This window comes from Aquarana catesbeiana, linkage group LG10 (genome assembly GCF_042186555.1).
Source record: "Aquarana catesbeiana isolate 2022-GZ linkage group LG10, ASM4218655v1, whole genome shotgun sequence".
In the NCBI taxonomy this organism is placed as follows: Eukaryota; Metazoa; Chordata; class Amphibia; order Anura; family Ranidae; genus Aquarana; species Aquarana catesbeiana.
Genome location: NC_133333.1, coordinates 55,762,097 through 55,787,049, shown reverse-complemented (window position 1 = coordinate 55,787,049; position 24,953 = coordinate 55,762,097). Strand labels below are relative to the sequence as shown.

Genomic DNA, 24,953 nt, shown 5'->3' with positions numbered 1-24,953 from the left:
GTGCCCAGTAAGCAAGTGGTTAATCTTATTTTAATTTTTAATTTTATTTTTACTTTTATTTTTTATTTTTACTTATTATTATTATTATTATTACTCTACTCACTCTATTCTAGTAATATCACCCTTACCCTTATTTATTTTTGTCCTCTGTTTACTTATACATGATTTTTGTATGGCCAATTCATTAATAACACACAGCCCCATGCTTAGAACCTGTCCATATCAATCCTTGCTCAATAGAAGTATCTTATTGCTCCTCTGAAACACAGCATCAGTCTGCTAAACCTTGCAGTCCGTGGCGCCGCCCCTTCCCCTCCCCTCTATATAAACCTTGCCGAGGACGGCCGAATTCTCTGCCTGATGAAGGAACACGCATGCTCCAAACGCGAGCGCTCAAGCCACGCCCACTGTTTCCTCCAGCGTCTGACGAATTCCTGCTGACGTGCCCTGCTTATGTGCCTGTGTGTGATACCTTCAGCCTTGGAGCTACGGACGCCACTGCAGCGGCCGGGAACTGTTTCATCATCACTGCTGCCCAGCCAGGAAACTGAGGGAGCATCCAGCACAGCTGAGAGAACAAACTTCTCGCCCAAATACCTGTTTAACACTGCAAGAAAGTGAGTGTGTTTTTTAAGCATATTAAAGCTCTTTTTTAACTTATTTACTACGCTTAGAGCGGTGTTGCTCTTTCTCCCCTCTTCTCTTGTTATCATAGAGTTACTTCTGCTCTTCTGAGCCGGATGCCACTCCTAACTTCAACCAGAACCTTTTTTTTTTTTTTTTTACAAACTCTTTATTACAACATTTTTACTTACAAGTTATTTGCCATGATTTACATTATTTTTTTTTCCTTCCAAAATATTAACATGTATATCTATTTTCATACCCATTCACTCTTACAACTCATTCCTTCCCTCTCATCCATCTTTTGGTTACTAATTCCTTCTCCTTATTTACTTTATTCTATATTTTCAGGTCTTCCTGCATCCGTCGTCAAGTGTGATCTGTTCCACTTTGTCCAAATCTTTTCATATTTCTGCACATTTCCTCTTTGTTCATACATTATTCTCTCATGTGGTACAACTTGGTTTACTTCTTTCACCCATTGATTTATTGTAGATGGACTTGGCTGGATCCATTTTTCCACTGTGTGTTTTCATGCCAGAAATAATAATTCTTGCAAAAATATCCTAGTATATCCACACCCTCTTTCTTTTACTACCCCCAGCACACATAATTCCACAGTGGCCATGATAGATTTATTTATGACTTTTCCTAATTCCTTGACTACCTGTTGCCAGTACCTCCCTATACTTCCACACTGCCACATCAAATGGAGGAAGTCCGCCCCCCCACATCTTGTGCAGTTTGGCGCCTGCATCCTCCCCATCCTGTACAGTCTGTTCGGTGCCAAGTATGTCTGATGTATTATATTTAATTGAATTATCCGGTTATTCATTGCTGGGGATTAGGGATGAGCCGAACACCCCCCTGTTCGGTTCGCACCAGAACATGCGAACAGGAAAAAAGTTCGTTCGAACATGCGAACACCGTTAAAGTCTATGGGACACGAACATGAATAATCAAAAGTGCTAATTTTCAAGGCTTATATGCAAGTTATTGTCATAAAAAGTGTTTGGGGACCTGGGTCCTGCCCCAGGGGACATGGATCAATGCAAAAAAAAGTTTTAAAAACGGCCGTTTTTTCAGGAGCAGTGATTTTAATAATGCTTAAAGTCAAACAATAAAAGTGTAATATCCCTTTAAATTTCGTACCTGGGGGGTGTCTATAGTGTGCCTGTAAAGGGGCGCATGTTTCCTGTGTTTAGAACAGTCTGACAGCAAAATGACATTTTGAAGGAAAAAACTCATTTAAAACTACCCGCGGCTATTGCATTGCCGACAATACACATAGAGGTTCATTGATAAAAACGGCATGGGAATTCCCCAAAGGGGAACCCCGAACCAAAATTAAAAAAAAAAAATGACGTGGGGGTCCCCCTAAATTCCATACCAGGCCCTTCAGGTCTGGTATGGATATTAAGGGGAACCCCGGCCAAAATTTTAAAAAAAAAATGACGTGGGGTTCCCCCTAAATTCCATACCAGACCCTTCAGGTCTGGTATGGATTTTAAGGGGAACCCCGCGCCAAAAAAAAAAAAAAAAAAACGGCGTGGGGTCCCCCCAAAAATCCATACCAGACCCTTATCCGAGCACGCAACCTGGCAGGCCGCAGGAAAAGAGGGGGGGACGAGAGTGCGGCCCCCCCCTCCCTCCTGAACCGTACCAGGCCACATGCCCTCAACATTGGGAGGGTGCTTTGGGGTAGCCCCCCAAAACACCTTGTCCCCATGTTGATGAGGACAAGGGCCTCATCCCCACAACCATGGCCGGTGGTTGTGGGGGTCTGCGGGCGGGGGGCTTATCGGAATCTGGAAGCCCCCTTTAACAAGGTGACCCCCAGATCCCGGCCCCCCCCCTGTGTGAAATGGTAAGGGGGTACATAAGTACCCCTACCATTTCACGAAAAAAGTGTCAAAAATGTTAAAAATGACAAGAGACAGTTTTTGACAATTCCTTTATTTAAATGCTTCTTCTTTCTTCTATCTTCCTTCATCTTCTGGTTCTTCTGGCTCTTCTGGTTCTTCTGATTCTTCCTCCGGCGTTCTCGTCCAGCATCTCCTCCGCGGCGTCTTCTGTCTTCTTCTCCTCGGGCCGCTCCGCACCCATGGCATGGGGGGGAGGCTCCCGCTCTTCTCTTCTTCTCTTCTTCTTTTCTTCTTTTCTCCTCTTCTTCTCTTCTTCTTCATTTTCTTCTCCGGGCCGCTCCGCAATCCATGCTGGCATGGAGGGAGGCTCCCGCTGTGTGACGGCGCTCCTCGTCTGACAGTTCTTAAATAACGGGGGGGCGGGGCCACCCGGTGACCCCGCCCCACTCTGACGCACGGTGACTTGACGGGACTTCCCTGTGACGTCACGGGGAATGCCACAGGGAAGTCCCGTCAAGTCACCGTGCGTCAGAGGGGGGCGGGGTCACCGGGTGGCCCCGCCCCCCCGTTATTTAAGAACTGTCAGACGAGGAGCGCCGTCACACAGCGGGAGCCTCCCTCCATGCCAGCATGGATTGCGGAGCGGCCCGGAGAAGAAAATGAAGAAGAAGAGAAGAAGAGAAGAAGAGAAGAAGAGAAGAAGAGAAGAAGAGAAGAAAAGAAGAAGAGAAGAGCGGGAGCCTCCCCCCCATGCCATGGGTGCGGAGCGGCCCGAGGAGAAGACAGAAGACGCCGCGGAGGAGATGCTGGATGAGAACGCCGGAGGAAGAACCAGAAGAACCAGAAGAACCAGAAGAACCAGAAGATGAAGCAAGATAGAAGAAAGAAGAAGCATTTAAATAAAGGAATTGTCAAAAACTGTCTCTTGTCATTTTTAACATTTTTGACACTTTTTTCGTGAAATGGTAGGGGTACTTATGTACCCCCTTACCATTTCACACAGGGGGGGGGCCGGGATCTGGGGGTCACCTTGTTAAAGGGGGCTTCCAGATTCCGATAAGCCCCCCGCCCGCAGACCCCCACAACCACCGGCCAGGGTTGTGGGGATGAGGCCCTTGTCCTCATCAACATGGGGACAAGGTGTTTTGGGGGGCTACCCCAAAGCACCCTCCCAATGTTGAGGGCATGTGGCCTGGTACGGTTCAGGAGGGAGGGGGGGGCCGCACTCTCGTCCCCCCCTCTTTTCCTGCGGCCTGCCAGGTTGCGTGCTCGGATAAGGGTCTGGTATGGATTTTTGGGGGGACCCCACGCCGTTTTTTTTTTTTTTTTTTGGCGCGGGGTTCCCCTTAAAATCCATACCAGACCTGAAGGGTCTGGTATGGAATTTAGGGGGAACCCCACGTCATTTTTTTTTTTAAATTTTGGCCGGGGTTCCCCTTAATATCCATACCAGACCTGAAGGGCCTGGTATGGAATTTAGGGGGACCCCCACGTCATTTTTTTTTTTTAATTTTGGTTCGGGGTTCCCCTTTGGGGAATTCCCATGCCGTTTTTATCAATGAACTTCTATGTGTATTGTCGGCAATGCAATAGCCGCGGGTAGTTTTAAATGAGTTTTTTCCTTCAAAATGTCATTTTGCTGTCAGACTGTTCTAAACACAGGAAACATGCGCCCCTTTACAGGCACACTATAGACACCCCCCAGGTACGAAATTTAAAGGGATATTACACTTTTATTGATTGACTTTAAGTATTATTAAAATCACTGCTCCTGAAAAAACGGCCGTTTTTAAAACTTTTTTTTGCATTGATCCATGTCCCCTGGGGCAGGACCCAGGTCCCCAAACACTTTTTATGACAATAACTTGCATATTAGCCTTTAAAATTAGCACTTTTGATTTCTACCATAGACTTTTAAAGGGTGTTCCGCGGCATTCGAATTTGCCGCGAACACCCCAAATTGTTCGCTGTTCGGTGAACTTGCGAACAGCCAATGTTCGAGTCGAACATGAGTTCGACTCGAACTCGAAGCTCATCCCTACTGGGGATACTTTCAAGTGTGAGGAACAGATTTCATCCCAGTCTTGATCATTCATTCCTGGGATGACGGCCTGCCATCTGTCCCTCACACCCACCGGGTCTCCACTTATTTTACTCTGTAATAGGTGTGAATACAACTTGGATATCAGTCCCTTTGGTCCCTGGGATCTTAAAATACCTATAAGGGGATATTTAGAAATTTGTAATTTCTTTCTTCCAAACTGTACCTGTAGTAAGTGTCTAAACTGTAGATACATATAAAACTGTTTGCTCTGGAGGTTATATTGTTTACACAGGTTCTCATATGACACTATTACATTATTATTATAAATCTGACCAATAATTGTTACTTTTTTCTGTTTCCAAAAATTACTGTCTTCAAATATTTCTGGTTTTTGGAACATTGTGTTATTCCATAGGGCCGTTTCTGGTGGGGTATCTTTGAATCCCATCAGTTTTTTGCCCCCTTCCAAACTGACCTGGCCAGTTTTAGAAGGGGAATTTTTACTCCGACCTTTCTTAATTCTCTTACTTCTACTCCTACCAGTAGACCTCCTACCTGCATTTTATTTAGCAAATATTTCTCCACCCTCGTTTCTTGTTCCTGCATTACCCAGGTTCTTAGATTTTTTAATTGCCCCGCCAGATAGTATAAATATAAATCTGGTATTGCCAACCCTGCTGCAGTATTAGGTCTTTGTAGTGTAAAGAGTTTTAATTTACATCGCTCATATGCCCAGATAAACCTAGTTAGCTGGGAATTACATTTTTTAAATATATATTTTGGTATATTTACAGCCGAATGCGCCATCACATACAGACACTTCGGTAGTATAATTGATTTAATCATTCTCCCTGCTATTGATAACTGTAGTTTTTTCCATATTCCCAATGTATTCTTCACATAATCTACCAAGGGGTCTATATTTGCTTTAAGAGCTTCTTCTGGTTCCAATGTAATATTTATTCCTAAATATTTGAATGTTTCCACTATTTTTAATGAGGTCTGGGGTTTCCTCTCCTTTCCTGGCCCCAATAACATCAATGCGGATTTCTGCCAGTTTATTTTAAGCCCAGATAGTATCCCGTATGTTTCTATTATTTTCAATGCCTCCACTAATGAAGTGTGCACATCCTCCATGTATAGTATGATGTCATCTGCATATAATTCTATATGTTCAGTCCTTTCCCCCACCCTTATCCCTTTGTATATTTTGGATTGTCTAAATCTATTAGCCTATGCTTCTTTTGCTAGTGAGAACAAGTGGGGGGACAACGGGCACCCCTGTCTTGTTCCCCTATACAGTTTCACTGTAAGAGACAGTACTCCATTTATTAATAAATTGGAGCATGGCTGCTTATACTGTATTCTCACCCATTTTCTAAATCCTTTCCCAAATCCACTTTTCTTCAACACTGCCTGCAGGAACTCCCATTCTATGGAGTCAAATGCCTTGGCCGTATCCAACGATGCCAAGGCACTCAACTCCGGGAAGTACTCCCTCAGTTGAACCATAAACTGAGTTCTCCTAATATTGTGGTGGACTTCCCTGGCATAAACCCTGTTTGATCTTCTGATACAATGGATAAAATTACCCGATTAAGCCTCTTCGCCAATATCTTTGCCAATATTTTATAATCAATATTTAACAATGATATTGGTCTATAGGACGTGCAATCATTTCTATCTTTTTCTGGTTTTGGTATCAGTATTACTGTTGCCTCATACATGGAGGAAGGCATCTCCCTCCGGCCAAATGCCCCCCTATACATCTTAGTCAATATCGAAGCTATAATTTCCATATACCGCTGGTACATTTACAATGGAATGCCATCTGGTCCCGGTGACTTGCCCTTTCCCATAGACTTAATAGCTTCTTTTACCTCCTCTACTCCAATATCTTTCTCTAATTCCCCTTTTTTTTCTTCTGTTAACTTCAAAAACTCTAAATCCTCTAGATATTTCTCTATCTCCTCTCTTGTGCATATCAATGTTGATGTATACATTTTATCATAATATCTATAGAAAGTTTCCACAATATCCTCCAGTGTACTAACCATCTCCCCTTTCTCATTTCTCACCTCTGCTATGGCTAATGTAGATACTTGTTGTTTTATCAAGTAATTTACTATCTTATTGGCTTGATATCCTTGCTCAAAGTTTTTTTTGCTTTAACTGGAACCTCTTACGTTTATTTTTGATTATTAATTGATTCTTATATTGACGGGCTGATCCTGCCCATTTTATCTGGTTTATCATTGAGGGGTTCTTAATAAACTCTGCTTCGGCCTGCTTACATAAATCTTCCATTTCCTCTTCTTCCTGTCTATTAGAGCAATTAATATATGATATTGTGGATCTTACTATCCCTCTTAAATACGCCTTAAAGGTGTCCCATGTTGTACCCTCCATTATACTGTCACCATGATCCTCCAAAAACATTTCTCCGGTATACGATCGTTTGACCCAATCTGGGCTAATCAATAGGGCTGTATTCTATATCCCGGCCTCCTTCCTCTGGGACCTATCTTCAATTCAAAGGTCAGCCCAGAGTGGTCAGACACGCCCTTAAGCATATATGTAACCAAATGCACCATTGGGAGTATTTTCTCATTCCCCAATGCCAGGTCTATCCTAGACATGCTCCCTCTACCTGGTGCATGCCACGAGTAGGCTCTGACCCCTGGGTTTCTAATCTTCCATAGATCAAACCATCCTACCTCTTTCAAAAAATTTTCCAGTATTTTAGACCCTTCTCCTCTCTTATTGTTATTTTTCCCGAATCTATCCATCTATTTGTCCAACCACATATTAAAATCTCCCATACATATTATATGTGCATCTGGGTATTCTGACATAAATAACATTGCTTCCTTCAATACTCCCAATGTGGCTGGAGGGGGATTATATATCCCCATAATAACAACTGGCACTGAGTGCACCAGGGCAAAGACAAAAACATAGGGCCCATCTGGATCCCTCCTTACCCTGATGCACTCCCACGCCACCGTCCGATGCACCATTAGAGAGACCCCCCTTGAAAAGGTTGTATGACATGAATGATAAGACCATTGTATCCATGTTTTTTTCAAGTAATCGAGTCTCTCCTTAACCATATGTGTTTCTTGGATACAGATTATTTTAGCCTGTATTTTTCTAATCTCTGTAAATACCTGTGCCCGTTTTAATTGCGTGACCATACCCCTCACATTCCACGACAAAAAAGTGCAATTGCTAGCCATATTTACCCATTCTTAACCATTCTTTCACCAGGAAGCTTGATTTCTATTTCTCCTCTTTTTCCTTAGTAACCATACTCTCATTTTCCCTCCATTCATCCATTCATACTTCTTACACATCTTTAATTCTAGGGCATTACCAACATATCGCATCCACTCTTATATAGGTAATTCATCTTGTTTCAGCCTGTCTACTCCTCAACCCCCCCTCCAAAAAAAAAAGAAAAGAGGGGTACAAATAATAAACCCCACCCCACTACTCGGAGAGGCGGGGAGGGGAAAGAAGAAAGAAAAAAACATAAAAAAATATATATATAATATTTTCCCCCCTCCCTTCCCCACTTCCCACCCTCTCACCCTCCCCCTGCCCCCCCTCTACTGTGTTCCTGTGCTTGAATTATATATGTGTATAACACTTATATAATTCTATGCATTAATGTGAAAAACCTCCTTTGCTGCAGCTGCCATCCAGAGCCCCCCTTTTTCTTACCTGAGCCCGATCGCTCCAGCGACGGGGACAAGCACAGCAGCTTCAGCCACTGTCTCGGGTCCTCATTGGATAGATTGATAGCAGCGGGAGCCAATGTCAATCAAATCCAGTGACACGGGAGCCAGGGGGCGGGGCCTGCTGTCTATGACAATGGATGCAGCAGCAGGATTTGGGAGCGTGCACCCACGAGTGCCCCCATGGAATGTGGCTTTCCTTGGGGGCACTCAATGAAGAGGAGGAGCCAGGAGCGCTGCCAGGGGACCCCAAAAAAGGAGAACCGGGGCCACTCTGTGCAAAACTCATGCACAGAGCAGGTAAGTATGACATGTTTGTTATTTAAAAAAAAAAAAAAAAAAACTAACCTTTACAATCACTTTAAAGTTACGCTATATGAATGAGAGCATGTAGCAAACTCAAACAAAGGTTTTATCCCAATTTACACTTTACCCCCCCTTTAACCCCTTCCTGCCCTGGCCAATTTTCAGCATTCAGCGCTGTTGCACTTTGAATGACAATTGCATGGTCATGCAACACTCTACCCATATGAAATTTTTATCATTTTTTTCACACAAGTAGAGCTTTCTTTTGGTGGTATTTTATCACCACTGGGTTTTTTTTTGCTAAGTAAATGAAAAAAGGCCAAAAATTATGAAAAAAAACGTGTTTTTCTTTGTTTCTGTTATACAATTTTGCACATAAATCATCTTTCTTCATAAATTTAGGCCAAAATGTATTTTGCTACATTTCTTTGATGAAAAAACAAAAAACAAATCAGTGTATATTATTTAGTCTGTAGGAAAGTTATAGAGTCCACAAACTATGGTATATTTTGTATATCTAAAAATCGATCAATCCTGATGTACTGATGGCCCATCTCATTTCTTGAGAACCGAAAATGTACCTTGACCTTGATGAACCATGACCTTTTTGGAAAGTAGACAGTCGAAGGTATAAGTTGTAATTTTTTGTCACAATTTTTTTTTTGAAAATGAAGAAATTTTTTATTTTCTACACATTTTTTTAAACATTTTTAAACACTGTCACCAGTGCAGTACAGCGTCATGACATAACTGGTGTGGCAGTGACCAGGGACACTAACTGATGACAGTGTGGCAGTGACCAGGGACACTGACTGATGACAGTATGTGAAAAAAAAAGTATTAATTTTTTTTAAATATTTTTTCTTTTCTTACATTTTTTTTTTACATACTGTGACCAGAGAAATACAGTGTTACCATGGTAACATTGTACCACTCTGTGGAGTTGATCAAGATTTTTTTTTTTTTTACATACTATGATTGCTTATAGCAGTGAATTTCACTGCTATAAGCAAATATTTTTACTGAATGACAGTGTGTAGACAATGGGTATTGTTATGATTAGCTGTGATTGGCCGAGGCTATCACATGGTACAAATGGGTTGTGATTGTACCATGTGATCACTGTGTCCAGACAGGGCCAATTACAGATAGCAACACAATTGTATACAATGAATGGGATGAAAGAAAGCCATTCATTGTTTACAACTGTCATGTGATCTGTTGTGATTGGTCACAGCGGTCACATGGTAACGACAGCAGGTCAGTACACTGATCAGTCATCCGACTGAGACAGTAGCGGGAGCCAATGAGGAGAGCGAGGGGACGGGGCCAAACTGCGGCTCGTGAACAAGCCTGTTTGGGTGCCCTCATTGCAAGGTGTTTGCTCTGGGGGAACTCGACAGTAGGGAGCCAGAAGCGCCAGCGAGGGACCGAGAAGAGGAGGATTGGGGCTGCTCTGTGCAAAACCACTGCACAGAGCAAGTTAGTATAACATGTTTGTTCCAAAAAAAGGAAAGCCTTTAATATCACTTTAAGTTCCAGATAGTGCTGGACAAAGCCCAGTGCCTAAAGGTCACATTCAAGGCTAGCCTTGCAATCTTAAACTCCAGTGGGGTCCAGGTATGGCATCCAAAGCTGTTGCTGAGGATATGCCAATTTTTGAAGTCTTGTTTGAAGTCACTGAAGGAAAAAGTACCCACAATGTACCAAGTATCGTGAATGAAGAAAAAAATGAAAGCTAGCAAAAAATATAGTTAGAGAGGAAAAACGTCCAACCTCCTAGGACCCTACAAGGTAAAGCCTCAATCTAGATAATAAAAATTAAGAAAGGGGTGGGCACCAGTACTATGCTTATATGGCGGTACTGGATAGTAAAATTGAGCATCTAAATAAACATTAGGTACTCTACTCTACTACCTTCCCTGCTAAATGGAAAGAAGTAAAGGAACCCCTAGAGGCACTCAATAAAGAAATTATAGGTAAAAAACAAGGCAAGTTTGTCCAAGACAAACTTGCCTTTTCAGAAGGATATGCCTATAACTAGACAGGCAAGTTTCCTGCTAGAAGAAAAAATATGCGGACACGTCCATCACAAGAGATGACCAATTTGATGGACTTAACTGAATCTGATTCCTCTGTATCTTCTCTCTCCTCACAGGTTCTATCACACTCAATGCAAGCACGTGCACCGGGTATACCCCATAAGAGATCACTCACTGGTGATGGGCACCCTGCGAAGGACTCTAAAAGGGGTAAAAAAACATGGTAAATCACAAAAGCCATCACAACCAACACCCTTGGGGGCACAAGCCCCAACTAGTGGTGTATTACACCCCACTTTACACAGTATTATTCCAAAAATACTCCAGTCTAACACTAAAACATTTTTTCCCAACTCTGATTTTTTAGTCCCGACAATACCAGAACCCACTTGACAGGGCAATCCAGATGCGCTTGTTCTAAAAACTCCAATTCCAAGCACATCTCAAAATCTTTTTCTTTAGAAACCACCAACACTTCACCAACCCTCAATATTATCAACCTTACACCTTTCACCCTGACCTTCGAAGAGGAGAGGGTTTTACAGTTGGGTTTGGGCTTTTGTCCATCTGAACCTATTAATGTGTCACGGACAAATACTCACCGAGATGCCGAGAGCGTCTCGCCCTTACGACCACGCGCACCCAGACCCCCGAAATGGGTACGGAAGGCTGAGGGCACGCGGAGGCACGGGCTTCCGGTAGGATAGTGGGTACCAAGGCTGGAAGCAGGTGTCTAGGGATCCGCAGAAGCAGAGCTGAAAATACAAGCAGAGGTTAGGGAGCAAGCAGGTAGTAATCAGGGTATCACCAGATCCAGCAGAGCGATGGTTAAGCAGGCCAGGGTTCGGTGCACAGATCAGGCAGGTATAATCAAGACAGTCCAGCAGAGTGGTAGTTAAACAGGCCAGGGGTTTGGTACACAGATCAGGCAGGTTATTAACAGGATAGTCCAGCAGAGTAGTAGTTAAACAGGCCAGGGGTTTGGTACACAGATCAGGCAGGTTATTGACAGTAAAGTCCAGCAGAGTAGTAGTTAAACAGGCCAGGGGTTTGGTACACAGATCAGGCAGGTTATTGACAGGATAGTCCAGCAGAGTAGTAGTTAAACAGGCCAGGGGTTAGGTACACAGATCAGGCAATCAGTACAGGGGCAATCCGGGAGAGTAGTGGTTAACAGTCCAGCAGAGGTTCGGTACACAGAGACAGGCAAATCACAGGGTAACACAGGCTCAGGGAACAGGGAGAGCTGACGACAAACCAGCAACCCGACTGGGCGCTGGAGCCGTCAGATATAGTTTCCCTGCCCGGCGAGCGCGTCAGTGTGACGTGCACCCGCGCGCGCCGCACCATCAGGCCGCGGACGGGTGTGCGGCGAAGCGCCTGTCCCGTGCGCATGCGCACCGGAGCCTGGCAAGCGGAGACGCTCCCTGGCTCCTGTTATAATGTCTTTGAAACCAACAAAGACCTCTATCTTTTTACCCGCAATCAAACCTTTAGATTCACAAAGACAGGCAAAGACTTAATTTGGAAAAGGAACTAGTTGAAAGAACCAAACATTTTTCGATGCAAGAATTTAGAGCCCTACGTGACTTGATGCTTCTTTACGAGGAGGTGGCAACTGACGTATCCTGTTCTGCAATATCTGTGAATTCATCCAATACAACCATACTGGGTCCCCCAATTCCTGAGTCTCCTAGTGAAGAGACCAATAGGAACACTGGTTCCTACTGGTAAATTTAAACTTAAGTCCCACACATTTCCAGATCTGATGATCTGTCCATCTGTGTGGACCTTTCTTCATGAATCGATCAAGTCACTTAAAAAACAACAATGGCCCAATTTACCTTCAAATTTAACTAAAAAACAAATCCAGGCAATGACTAAACTCCAGAAACATACGGACCAGGTTATTAAACAATCCGATAAGGGTGGGAATATAGTACTATGTGCTTGGATGTTTTGCACAACACAACTTGGCATACATCCATCGACTATACCCTGATACAACAATTCATTGCCAAATTTTGCAATTTGTGCATTGGAGCATTTTGTGAAGGCCTCATTGATGAGGACACTCCCAAATTTATCAACACTCAAACCCCATGTTTACTGACATTTTACACGTTACCTAAAACTCATAAAAATCTGAAGGTACCACCTGGGAGACCTATAGTATTGGGCATAGGGTCCCTCACAGAAAACGCAAGTAAATTTGTAGACACATTTCTAATGCCGCATGTTGTCACTTGCCATCTTACATTCAGGATACAACGGACTTGCTTCGACACATCAAGGGGGTCCAGGTCCAGATTCCCTCATCGTGGCTATAGATGTCGAGGCTTTGTACTCGAGCATCCCCCATGGGCAGGGCGTCCGGATGGCTGGTACCTTCTTGATGGAACAGGATTGTAATACATGGCCCCTCAACCAATTTATTTTAAAACTATTGCAGTTTATTTTGACCAAAACTTACTTCACATACATGGACCATATTTATCTACAAACACAGGGGGTGGCCATGGGTACCTCCTGTGCACCCTCATATGCTAATCTCTACTTGGGGATTGGAGAGATCAATCTTTGGGGATGTGTCCTTACAATCGTTTCTGGACCAAGTGCTTTGTTGGTACAGGTTCATTGACGATCAACGATCTATTTGTTATCTGGACGGGTACAGAATCATTAGTTATCGAGCTCATTGAATGCTTAAATACTAACCAGTTTAACCTACATTTCACATTTTCTTATGATTATAATCATATCTCTTTTCTTGATCTAAAGATTATCAAAAACCCTACTGGTCAAATAGCAATGGACCTCTGTCGGAAACCCACGGCGGGGAATACGCTGCTCCATGCCTCTATTTCTCATCCCCATCCTCTGATATGCAGCATACTGTATGCCCAACATCTAAGGCTGTGGCGTAACTGCACTGCGGACGGGGATTTCTATGTTCAAGCGGCGGCTCTACGTGAGAGCCTTCTAGCATGGGGCTACACCCGAACCAATCTTAGAAAGGTCTATTAATAGGGCCTTTGCACAAGCTAGATCATCTTTGCTATATGTAGGGATGAGCTTTATGTTCGGGTCGAATATGAGTCCAACTCGAACATTGGCTGTTCGAGCGTTCATCGAAATACAAACATTGTGGGGTGTTCGCGCCAAATTGGAGCAGGGCGTCACGCCCCATAATGCACTGCGACATCGCAGTGCATTGCTGTCTGATGATTGGCCAAGCATGCACTATGACCCGCATGCTTTGGCCAATCACAGCGCCGTCAGCAAAGAGAGCCATAATTGGCCAAAAGCAGGGTGCCTTTGGCCAATTATGGCTCAGGGGGTTAAGTTCACACCCCACACTATATAAGGCCACCTGCACGTCGGCCCTGTGTAGTGTGTTGCTGGCGTTGACCGAGAGAGAGTGTAATTTCATTTAGATTGAGCAGGCAGGCGATTCAGTTAGCTGCAGTGTATTTAATATATATATATATATTTATATATATATATATATATATATATATATATATATATATATATATATATATATATATACAGTCAGTCTTGTATATATATATAACCACTGTATCCAATTTAGCTAGATCTGACTGCAGTTCGTTCCTGGTGTATCTAATATACTTCAGGCAGGCAGGTGATTCAGTTAGCTGCAGCGTATTTAATATATATATATATATATATACAGTCAGTCTCGTATATATATATTTATATATATATATATATATATATATATATATATATATATATATATATCCACTGTATCCAGTTTAGCTAGCTCTGACTGCAGTCCGTTCCTAGTGTACTCTTTCTAATATACTTCAGGCAGGCAGGTGATTCAGCTAGCTGCAGTGCATAAAATATATATACAGTCTCCTACATATATATATATCCACTGCATTCCAGTCTAGTCAAGCCTATATCTGACCGCAGGGCATTCCTGGTGTACGTTTTCAAATATACTTTCAGGCAGGCAGGTGATTCAGTGAGCTGCACTGCATAACATATATATACAGTCTTCTACATATATATATCCACTGCATTCTAGTCTAGCCAAGCCTATATCTGACTGCAGGCCATTCCTGGTGTACGTTTTCAAATACACTTTCAGGCAGGTGATTCAGTGATCTGCAATGCATAAAATATATATACAGTCTCCTACATATATATCCACTGCATTCCAGTCTAGCCAAGCCTATATCTGCCTGCAGGCCATTCCTGGTGTACGTTTTCAAATACACTTTCAGGCAGGCAGGCAGGTGATTCAGTGATCTGCAGTGCATAAAATATATATATAATCTCCTACATATAAATATCCACTGCATTCCAGTCTAGCCAAGCCTATGTCGGACTGCAGGCCATTCCTGGTGTACGTTTTCAAATACACTTTCAGGCAGGCAGGCGATTCAGTGATCTGCAGTGCATTAAATATATACACAGTCTCCTACATATATATACCCACTGCATTCTAGTCTAGCCAAGCCTATATCTGACTGCAGGCCATTCCTGGTGTACTTTTTCTAGTAAACTTCAGGCGGTGTTTTGCCAATAAAAATTGACAGCATGTCTGGAAGGCCACCAAGGAAAGGCAGATGCTCACAGGCCACTAAAAGGAGACAAGCGGGCTCTGTGTCTACAGCCAACAATGCTGGTCATGGACACAGTGCATCCTCAGCACTTGGCCGCGGGGCACGCTTGTCCTTTTTTTCGGTAGCTGGCCGTGTTGATCCACAACATGCAGAAGAGTTGGTAGAGTGGATAACTAAGCCGTCCTCATCCTCCTCATCCTCCGTCACCCAGGCTCAGAGTAGTTTGCCTGCCAATGCAGCTACCAACGCGGCCTATTCCACTGGCTCAATGTCATCAGTCACTCCTTCCCTAGCCCCACGATCAAGAACGGAGGAGTCCCCCGAACTGTTTGACCACAGTGTCGGGTACATGCTGCAGGAGAATACGCAGCGTTTTGAAGGCTCCGATGATGGTACCAAGGTTGAGGAAGGCAGTAACGTGAGCCCAGAGAGAGGGGGTGCCCAAGAAGGACAAGCAACTGGCAGTCATGTTTCCCCAGCTGCAGCATACTGCCAGGTTTGCTCCAGTGACGAGGAGGGAAGGGATGATGAGGTCACTGACTTTACATGGGTGCCTGATAGAAGAGAGGAGGAGGAGGCACATCTCCAATGAGGCAGGATGCCCTCCAGGAGCCAGCTTAAGGGCAGCCACCCGACTGCATCACACCCCAGAGCTCCACATGTGCAGGGCGCTGCTGACTCCCCGTGTATTTTGAAAAGTTCTTTGGTGTGGGCCTTTTTTGATACGTGTGCAGCAGATCGCACCGTTGCTGTTTGAAACATATGTCTGAAGCGTGTCAAGCGTGGCCAAAACAGCAGCCGCTTGGGCACCACATGCTTGACCAGACATATGTCGACCTCCCATCCAGTCCGTTGGCAACAGTACTTAAAAGACCCACACCAAAGAACAAGGCGGACCTCTCCTTGCTCCTCATCAGCTGGGATCTCCAACCCCGCTATACCTTCAGTCCTCTCAGAAACCTGCACTGAGAGGAATGAGGGTGTAGAATTAGGTGTGACAAGTACTTGCGGGCAATTTGCTATCGCTACACCAACATCTGATTGTAGCAGGCAAATTTCCCTACCCCAGTTGCTAAACCGTCTAAAGAAATTCGGTCCCAGCCATCCACATGCTCAGCAGCTGAATGCTAGCTTGGCTAAATTGCTAGCACTCCAACTGCTGCCTTTTCAGCTAGTAGACTCTGCCCCCTTTCATGAATTTGTGGAATGTGCGGTACCTCAGTGGCAGGTTCCCAAATGCCATTTCTTTTCACGGAAGGCCATTCCGGCTCTCTACTGGCATGTGGAAGGCAATGTCTTGGCCTCGTTGGACAGGGCAGTCAGCGGTAAGGTGCATATTACCGCTGACTCATGGTCCAGCAGGCATGGACAGGGATGTTACCTTTCCTTCACGGCGCACTGAGTAACTCTGCTGGCAGCTGGGAAGGATGCAGGACAGGGTGCAGTATTGTTGGAGCTTGTTTGGCCACCACGTCTCCAAAATGCTAGTAGTAGTGATTCTGCCACACCTCTCTCCTCCACCCCATCCTCTTCTGCTTCCTCTATGGCTTCTTCCTCTGCAGATTTCTCCTTGTAACCAGCAGTGCTCCGTAGGTGTTCAAGGGGCTATGCAACCACTCAGGCAAAAAGATGCCATGCGGTGCTTGAGTTGGTCTTCTTAGGGGACAGGAGCCACACTGGAGCAGAGATTCTGTCAGCTCTGCAGGGGGAGATTTAGAGGTGGTTGACGCCACGCCAGCTTCAGCCAGGAATGGTGGTTTGCAACCTAACCAAGAACTGCCTTGTGACATGCCCACCAGGTGGAACGCAACGTTGGCAATTCTGCAGTGGCTGCACACGCAGCAGAGGGCCATCAATGAGTACCTGTGTGAGTATGGCACCAGGACAGGGTCAGGGGAGCTTGGCTTTTTTCGCCACGCCAGTGGCTACTGATCAAGGATGCCTGCACTGTCCTGTCACCGTTTGAGGAGGCCACAAGGATGGTGAGCAGTGACAGTGCATGCATCAGTGATATTGTCCTTCTTGTCTTCCTGTTGGTGCACATGCTTCGTGTAATAATGGACAGGGCACTTGAGGCAGAACAGAGGGAGGAAGAGGAGGACTTCCTTACCTCTCAAGACCCCCTTTATCCAGAGAGTATTCCTGCGGGCCCGCCGATCACACAGGAAGAGGAGGAGGAGGATGAGGATTGTGTCAGCATGAAGGTGGAGCCTAGCACTCAGCATCAGCAGCAGTCTTCAAGGGATCGCTTTCAGTCCCCAGAAACCCATGAGCTTGTATGTGGCTGGGAAGAGGTGGCTGTGGATCATGTCATCCTTAGTGACCCAGAGGACTCTGGATCAAATGCCTCAGCAAACCTTCGCTGCATGGCCTCCCTGATCCTGCAAAGCCTGCGAAAAGACCCTCAGATTTGTGGTATCAAGGAGAGGGATCATTACTGGCTGGCAACCCTTCTTGATCCACGTTACAAGGGTAAGGTTGCGGAATTTATCCAGCCTTCGCAGAGGGAGCAGAGGATGAAACATCGTCGGGAGGCCTTGCAGAAAGGTTTGTGCAATGCATTTCCAGACCCTAAGAAGTTACAATTTCCTGGTCCTCCTGGACAACGTGTTGCTGAGGCTTTGGTTAGTCACAGAAGGAGCGGTGAAGAAGGTGGCCGTCTGACCGATGCATTCAGACAATTCTTTAGTCCGCAGCCCCAAGGTCTGATTGGTTCCAGCAATCGCCAGCGCCTGATTTACATGGTGCAGGAATACCTAGGGGCAAGATCAGACTTGGAGACCTTTCCAACCGAAAATCCACTGGGTTACTGGGTCTTGAGGATGGATCACTGGCCAAAGCTTGCACAATATGCAATTGAGATACTGGCCTGTCCTGCATCCAGCGTTCTTTCTGAACGCACATTCAGCGCTGCTGGAGGCTTTGTAACTGATCATGGAGTGCGCCTGTCCACAAACTCAGTTGATTGGCTCACCTTTACAACAATTAATCAGTCTTGGATCACCAGCTACCAAGCACCTTATACTGATGTAACCAATTAATTTTTCTATGAATGTGAGATCCCTTGAAGACTGCCTATGCTAAGTGACTATCCTGTTATGCTGAGTGACTATCCTATTCCTCCTCAATGTTCATGTTGATAGCTTCTAAGAAAATTTTTGTTTCGGGGCACCACCACCAGTGCCTAAGACCCAATTTTTCTGCCCCTGTTTAACAGGGACGTGTAATTACAATTTTTGCTGTAACATTTTGCAGCAGGGCTCGTTCCTGCGCTCAACTAGAGAATCCGTGAGGGGTTGCAGTGTTGTGGCGCCACCACCAGTGCATAAGGCCCAATTTTTCTGCCCCTGTTTAACAGGGGCATGTAATTACAATATTTTCTCTAATTTTTCACAGCAGGGCTTGTTCCTGCGCTCAACAACAGAATCTGTGAGGGGTTACAGTGTTGTGGCACCACCACCACCACTGCCTAAGATCCAATTTTTCTGCCCCTGTTTAACAGGGGCGTGTAATTACAATTTTTGATCTAATATTTCACAGCAGGGCCCATTCCTGTGCCCACCAAGAGTAACTGTGAGGGCTTACAGTGTTGTGGCACCACCACCACACCACCACCAAAGGCCCAAATTTTTCTGCCCCTGTTCAACAGGGGCATGTAATTACAACTGTTGATATAATATTTCACAGGAGGGCCCATTCCAGCGCCCACCAAGAATAACTGTTTTGGTACCACCAACACCTAAGGCCCAATTTTCTGCAGAGTAAATAGGGCAGGCAGTATAGTATATACAGGTGGTCCCCTACTTTCAAACATCCGACTTACAAACGCCTCCTACTTACAAACGGAAGGGAGACAACAGGAAGTGAGAGGAAATCTACCCCTAGGAAGGGAAATTCTCTCCTGTAAGAGTTAATATGGGAAAAATGTGTCTCCACTGATGCTTTATCACCAATCCTTGTTTCCCTAATAACCCCAAATTTTCAAAATCCAATTGTCACTGGGACAGAAAGTGAGGTGAAATCTTCTGAACAGGGGTCCAGACAGCAAAACAAATAAATGTTACAGGGGTGATAACCCTTCCTTATGTTATAAAAAAAGCTTAAAAATTGATTTTTTGGCTGGAGCTACACTTACAAAATGTACCTGTTCCAAATTACATACAGATTCAACTTAAGAACAAACCTACAGTCCCTGTCCTGTTTGGATCGCCTGTATACTGCTGTTCAGAGTTTTCTTTTTTAATTTGGGTGCGGGGTTCCCCTTAATATTCATACAAGACCCAAAGGGCTGGTAATGGGCTGGGGGGGGGGTACCCATTCCGTTTTTCTCAATAATTTTCATCCATATTGCTGGGACCCGACATTATATTACAGCCACAAGCAGTTTTAAATTACTTTTATTCCTTTATAAATGTCATTTTGTGCAGGGACTGTTCTAAACACGAGAAACACAAGCCACTTTACAGGCATACTATAGTCACCCCCCCCAGGTACGATATTTAAAGGAATATTTCACTTTTATTTTTTCACTTTAACTACTTGCTGACTGCCTAACGCAGATATACTGCGGCAGAATGGCACGGGTAGGCAAAATCACGTACCTGGTATGTGATCTGCCTCCCGCGGGCAGGGGGCGCATAGCCCCCCTCCCCCCCGGTGCCCGAGGCGGTCGGCATCGTTAGGGGAGCAATCAATGCTGTGGGGGAGGCCACTCATTCGTGGCCACCCCCTCGCGATCGCTCCCAACGAATGACAATCTTCCTCTGCCTCTGTAATGTAAACAGCGGCAGAGGAAGTGATGTCATCTCTCCTTGAGTCGGTCTTTTGCGTTCTGGCGCCGAGGAGGGAAGACATCCAAGTAAGTGCACCAACACCACACGTACAGTAGAACACTCTAGGCATACTTTTCACCCCCCATCACCCCCCTGTACCCCCTGTCACAGTGAAATCAATAGCATTTTTTATTACTGATTATTGCATTGGTGTCAGTTTGTGACAGTTATAAGTGGTAGGGCAGTTAGTGTTAGCCCCCTTTAGGTCTAGGATAACCCCCCTAACCCCCACTAATAAAGGTTTAACCCCGTGATCACCCCTTGTCGCCAGTGTCACTAAGCGATCATTTTTCTGATCGCTGTATTAGTGTCACAGGTGACACTAGTTAGGGAGGTAAGTATTTAGGTTCGCCGCCAGCGTTTTATAGCGTCAGGGACCCCCATATACTACCTAATAAAGGTTTTAACCCCCTGATTGCCCCCTAGTTAACCCTTTCACCAGTGATCACCGTATAACTGTTACGGGTGACGCTGGTTAGTTAATTTGTGTTTTATAGTTTCAGGGCACCCGCCGTTTATTACCTAATAAAGGTTTAACCCCCTGATCGCCCGGCGGTGATATAAGTTAGGTTTTATGGTCAGATAGGGTCCACGTCACCCCAGGCAGCATCAGGTTAGCGCCAGTACCGCTAACACCCTCGCATGCAGCATACAACTCCCTTAGTGGTATAGTATCTGAACGGATCAATATCTGATCTGATCAGATCTATACTAGCGTCCCCAGCAGTTTAGGGTTCCCAAAAATACAGTGTTAGCGGGATCAGCCCAGATACCTGCTAGCACCTGCGTTTTGCCCCTCGGCCCAGCCTTGCCCAGCCCACCCAAGTACAGTATCGATCGATCACTGTCACTTACAAAACACTAAACACATATAACTGCAGCATTCGCAGAGTCAGGCCTGATCCCTGCGATCGCTAACAGTTTTTTTGGTAGCATTTTGATACAGTCGCTAACAGTCAGGAGCTTTTTTACCTGTGAGTTTCACTAGTGTAACACTAAATTTAGAGCCCAAAATGGCAAATCAAAGGTACACTAGTGAAGAGGCTGCTCATTGTGAGCCTGCTGGAACTCTGTGTAAGTGGAACTGGTCTAAGTGGTGAGTTAAAAACCAGAGTTTAAAATAGGAGGTTATAACAGGGGTCATAGTACCTGTGTAGTGTAAGTACTTGAGTGTTGTCTGAGTATTGTGTGCGGATCGTTAGTACTTGTGTATTGTGTACTGTATACTTGTGTATTGCAAGTGCACGTAGGTCTGTGAGTACCTGTGTATTGTCTTGAGTATTAGTGCCAGGAAGCTAGCTGTTAGGTAATTTGAACAGGGTAAAATCCCCAATCCTCACTAAATTTAATAGGTACGATGCCCGGCGGGTGTGGAGAGGCGACTCTTTGTACATCTTGCTGCATGTTTGCGTTCCTTGATCATCCGATCAAGGGCGAATACTGCTGTGCAAAATGTAAGCACATTGTTTCACTGGAAGCCCAGGTTCTGAATCTGGGGAAGCAACTGTCAGCACTGAGAAGTCCCTCCATACTAAAGGAGAGCCAGGAATGTACACGGCAGGTGCCGGCAGGGGCCAGCACAGAGGCGGGTGGAGACAAAGAGGTGCAGGCACTAGAAAAGAGTAGATGGGTGACAGTCAGGAGAGGTAGAGGGGGAAGTGCCAGGGAGGCCGATCCAGGACTGGAGCATCCCAATAAGTACGCTCCATTGAGTGACATTGGTGAAACCAGTCAGGGACCAGCACTGCTGGAGCTGAGGGACTCTCCTAGCTGCCGGGGGAAGAACTCCTCCAGTGAGAGTGGGGGGGCAGCAAAGGGCAAGGAAAGACAGATTCTGGTGGTAGGGGACTCAATTCTTAGAAGGACAGAGAGGGCAATCTGTAACCAAGACCTGAAGCGCCGAACAGTATGTTGTCTACCGGGCGCTCGGATTCGGCACATCACGGATCTTGTGGACAGATTACTGGGAGGGGCTGGGGAAGACCCGGCTGTCATGGTGCACGTTGGCACCAATGACAAAGTCAGAGGCAGATGGAGTGTCCTAAAGAACGATTTTAGGGACTTAGGAGCTAAATTGAGGAAAAGGACCTCCAAGGTAGTATTCTCAGGAATATTACCGGTACATCGAGCCACACCAGAAAGGCAGAGGGAGATTAGGGAAGTAAACAAGTGGCTGAAGAGCTGGTGTAGTAAGGAGGGGTTTGGGTTCCTGGAGGACGGGGCCGACTTCTCCGTCCGTAACCAGTACTATAGAAGGGACGGACTGCACCTAAATGAGGAGGGTACAGATCTGCTGGGAATGAAGATGGCCAAAAAGTTAGAGGGGTTTTTAAACTAGGCGATGGGGGGGGGGGTCCAGAGGCAGAGATAGCCATCGTGGAAGATATTCCAGAGGGTAGTATTTGGAGCATTAGTGGTAGGTTAACCAAAGCACAAAAACACAAGGTGAGTATAGTAGCAAGTCCTAGTTGCAATCTAGAAACACCCAATACGAGGACAATATGCGACCGGTCTAAACTATGTGGCATGTTCACCAATGCCAGGAGCATGGCGGACAAGATGGGTGAACTAGAGATACTGTTGTACGAGGAGGATTTTTCTGCCCCTGTTTAACAGGGACGTGTAATTACAATTTTTGCTGTAACATTTTGCAGCAGGGCTCGTTCCTGCGCTCAACTAGAGAATCCGTGAGGGGTTGCAGTGTTGTGGCGCCACCACCAGTGCATAAGGCCCAATTTTTCTGCCCCTGTTTAACAGGGGCATGTAATTACAATATTTTCTCTAATTTTTCACAGCAGGGCTTGTTCCTGCGCTCAACAACAGAATCTGTGAGGGGTTACAGTGTTGTGGCACCACCACCACCACTGCCTAAGATCCAATTTTTCTGCCCCTGTTTAACAGGGGCGTGTAATTACAATTTTTGATCTAATATTTCACAGCAGGGCCCATTCCTGTGCCCACCAAGAGTAACTGTGAGGGCTTACAGTGTTGTGGCACCACCACCACACCACCACCAAAGGCCCAAATTTTTCTGCCCCTGTTCAACAGGGGCATGTAATTACAACTGTTGATATAATATTTCACAGGAGGGCCCATTCCAGCGCCCACCAAGAATAACTGTTTTGGTACCACCAACACCTAAGGCCCAATTTTCTGCAGAGTAAATAGGGCAGGCAGTATAGTATATACAGGTGGTCCCCTACTTTCAAACATCCGACTTACAAACGCCTCCTACTTACAAACGGAAGGGAGACAACAGGAAGTGAGAGGAAATCTACCCCTAGGAAGGGAAATTCTCTCCTGTAAGAGTTAATATGGGAAAAATGTGTCTCCACTGATGCTTTATCACCAATCCTTGTTTCCCTAATAACCCCAAATTTTCAAAATCCAATTGTCACTGGGACAGAAAGTGAGGTGAAATCTTCTGAACAGGGGTCCAGACAGCAAAACAAATAAATGTTACAGGGGTGATAACCCTTCCTTATGTTATAAAAAAAGCTTAAAAATTGATTTTTTGGCTGGAGCTACACTTACAAAATGTACCTGTTCCAAATTACATACAGATTCAACTTAAGAACAAACCTACAGTCCCTGTCCTGTTTGGATCGCCTGTATACTGCTGTTCAGAGTTTTCTTTTTTAATTTGGGTGCGGGGTTCCCCTTAATATTCATACAAGACCCAAAGGGCTGGTAATGGGCTGGGGGGGGGGTACCCATTCCGTTTTTCTCAATAATTTTCATCCATATTGCTGGGACCCGACATTATATTACAGCCACAAGCAGTTTTAAATTACTTTTATTCCTTTATAAATGTCATTTTGTGCAGGGACTGTTCTAAACACGAGAAACACAAGCCACTTTACAGGCATACTATAGTCACCCCCCCCAGGTACGATATTTAAAGGAATATTTCACTTTTATTTTTTCACTTTAACTACTTGCTGACTGCCTAACGCAGATATACTGCGGCAGAATGGCACGGGCAGGCAAAATCACGTACCTGGTACGTGATCTGCCTCCCGCGGGCAGGGGGCGCATAGCCCCCCTCCCCCCCGGTGCCCGAGGCGGTCGGCATCGTTAGGGGAGCAATCAATGCTGTGGGGGAGGCCACTCATTCGTGGCCACCCCCTCGCGATCGCTCCCAACGAATGACAATCTTCCTCTGCCTCTGTAATGTAAACAGCGGCAGAGGAAGTGATGTCATCTCTCCTTGAGTCGGTCTTTTGCGTTCTGGCGCCGAGGAGGGAAGACATCCAAGTAAGTGCACCAACACCACACGTACAGTAGAACACTCTAGGCATACTTTTCACCCCCCATCACCCCCCTGTACCCCCTGTCACAGTGAAATCAATAGCATTTTTTATTACTGATTATTGCATTGGTGTCAGTTTGTGACAGTTATAAGTGGTAGGGCAGTTAGTGTTAGCCCCCTTTAGGTCTAGGATAACCCCCCTAACCCCCACTAATAAAGGTTTAACCCCGTGATCACCCCTTGTCGCCAGTGTCACTAAGCGATCATTTTTCTGATCGCTGTATTAGTGTCACAGGTGACACTAGTTAGGGAGGTAAGTATTTAGGTTCGCCGCCAGCGTTTTATAGCGTCAGGGACCCCCATATACTACCTAATAAAGGTTTTAACCCCCTGATTGCCCCCTAGTTAACCCTTTCACCAGTGATCACCGTATAACTGTTACGGGTGACGCTGGTTAGTTAATTTGTGTTTTATAGTTTCAGGGCACCCGCCGTTTATTACCTAATAAAGGTTTAACCCCCTGATCGCCCGGCGGTGATATAAGTTAGGTTTTATGGTCAGATAGGGTCCACGTCACCCCAGGCAGCATCAGGTTAGCGCCAGTACCGCTAACACCCTCGCATGCAGCATACAACTCCCTTAGTGGT

General features: G+C 45.3%; 1 long non-coding RNA gene across 1 annotated transcript in view; it reads left to right on the top strand.

Moving 5' to 3' along the window:
- Positions 1 to 299: 299 nt before the first annotated feature.
- LOC141110033 (uncharacterized) overlaps positions 300 to 24,953 on the top strand; it is a 38,404-nt gene continuing 13,750 nt past the window's right edge. The window contains exon 1 of the long non-coding RNA XR_012236213.1: positions 300 to 617. This is a non-coding gene — a long non-coding RNA (uncharacterized lncRNA). The remainder of the gene's footprint in view (positions 618 to 24,953) is intronic.